The sequence below is a fragment of the Corapipo altera genome, unplaced genomic scaffold (assembly GCF_003945725.1).
Source record: "Corapipo altera isolate COAL_440 unplaced genomic scaffold, ASM394572v1 78, whole genome shotgun sequence".
NCBI classification, from domain to species: Eukaryota; Metazoa; Chordata; class Aves; order Passeriformes; family Pipridae; genus Corapipo; species Corapipo altera.
The window spans coordinates 260,398-262,081 of record NW_020884904.1 but is presented as its reverse complement, the minus strand read 5'-3'; the positions used below and the strand labels follow the sequence as shown (position 1 = coordinate 262,081).

General features: G+C 45.3%; 1 long non-coding RNA gene across 1 annotated transcript; it reads left to right on the top strand.

The window, feature by feature from the left end:
* Positions 1–6: 6 nt before the first annotated feature.
* LOC113950911 lies at positions 7–1,311 on the top strand. Its single transcript, XR_003528931.1, has 2 exons — positions 7–140; positions 1,099–1,311. It is a non-coding gene; the product is annotated as an uncharacterized LOC113950911 (long non-coding RNA).
* The last annotated feature ends 373 nt before the right edge of the window (positions 1,312–1,684 follow it).

Here is a 1,684-nt window from a genome sequence, read left to right as displayed (position 1 = left end):
GCGGGGCGGGGGCGCGGGGCGGGGGCGGCCGGCGGAGCAGCTGCAGCTGCAGCTGCAGGAGGAGATGTGCGAGCTGGGCATCCGCCTCAAGGAGCTGGAGCTGGCGGCGCTCGTCGGGGACGGCTTCGACGCCAGGCAGTGTGCGTCCCGCCCGGGAGCGGCCGGCGCTGCTGGGCTGACACCCCCTGCCAACCCCCCCAGCGCAGCCCGGCCGCAAGGGCAGCAGGTCCCTCCATCAGTAACCCCCCTGAAAGGATGGTCTGTGCCCCGCGGCAGCGCAGGGGACACGGCAGGGCTGGGCGAGCATAGGGGTGCGGGGAGCAAAGGCACTGTCCCAGCTCATCTCCCCCGGCTCAGGGCACAAATTAAGGGAGGCGTAAGAATTAGGGATGTAGTTACTGTTGCGCAAAGGCACGGATGCCACCACCCCCCCACACACACACCCCCGAAGTGTTAACAAGAAAACAACGCAGAATCAGAGGGAGTTTGTACGTGCAAAATGTGTCCGCTACTAATGAGACCCTGCGGTTGTAAATCGCATCGACGTGGAATAAACGCCACTGACGGCCACAGATAGATGGAGGGCGGGGGGAATCCGAAACAAGCTAAACTTTGGCATTTTAATTTTATAACCCGTTGGCCGTGAAGGAAATGCAAGAAATAAAATAGTTCATCAGGTCGTGATACTTTAAGAGTTCCAGCAGGAGGCCAACAGCTGTAAGGATATGATGCTCCTCATTTCCTTCAAGGCCACGGGCTGCTAGTCAGGAAACCTTCCGCAGTGCAAAGGTTACAAGAACACAGAAAAAATGTGCATCAGATATACACATTCGAAGGAAGATCTCAAAGACATTCCGATAGGTAGCTTGCATATATTTACTTTTCAGAACAGGAAATTAATAGTTTTTTCCCTTTGTTATAGCAATACATATCTTTTTTTCCATTTTAATACCTATTGTTTTGAGAAACTTTAGTTTTCAGATATTTGCTAGACAAGTTATTGTAAGGAATATTATTAGTTTGCTTAATACATTATTTGATTTTCTCAAAAGTATTAATGACAAAATGAATGACAAATTATGTTTTATTCCTGTTTAGATAAACTTCTGAAGGCACTGGAAGAAAAGAAGATACAAAGCATGAAAGCACTGCAGAACCTGAAATAATGGCCACCAACACGATGAGGATTATTTCAGCTGAATGTTCTGCCACTGTATCTCTATGGAGTATTTTAATGGACCTTCAATAATGGGTTGCTACTTATTAGATGCTATTCTCCTAGCAAATTAAAAAATATAGTATATTGTTGCATTTTTTTGTTTATTAATTGTCTAGTACTGATAACACTATTGTATATTTTACCTTTTTTTTTCTCCAGTCACTATGTGCAGACAGGATGCATAATACTGTCTTCAAAACCACTGTGAAATTAACACTGCTGTTGTCAGGATTCCCAGCAGTCCACTGATGGTGTTCAAGATATGTGTGGCCAGGAAACGCAGTAACTGCAATACAAAATATGGTTGGGTTGGTTTTTTTTTTTCCCTCTTTTAGTTCTAAGTACATTAAGTGCAAGTTTGAGTCAATAGGTATGGTCAAAGGTCTACACCTCTAAGCCAGCTCTAAAAAACTACTTTCATGTTAGCATAAAAATCTTTTGTTACAATCACAGTCTTTAGTTTAC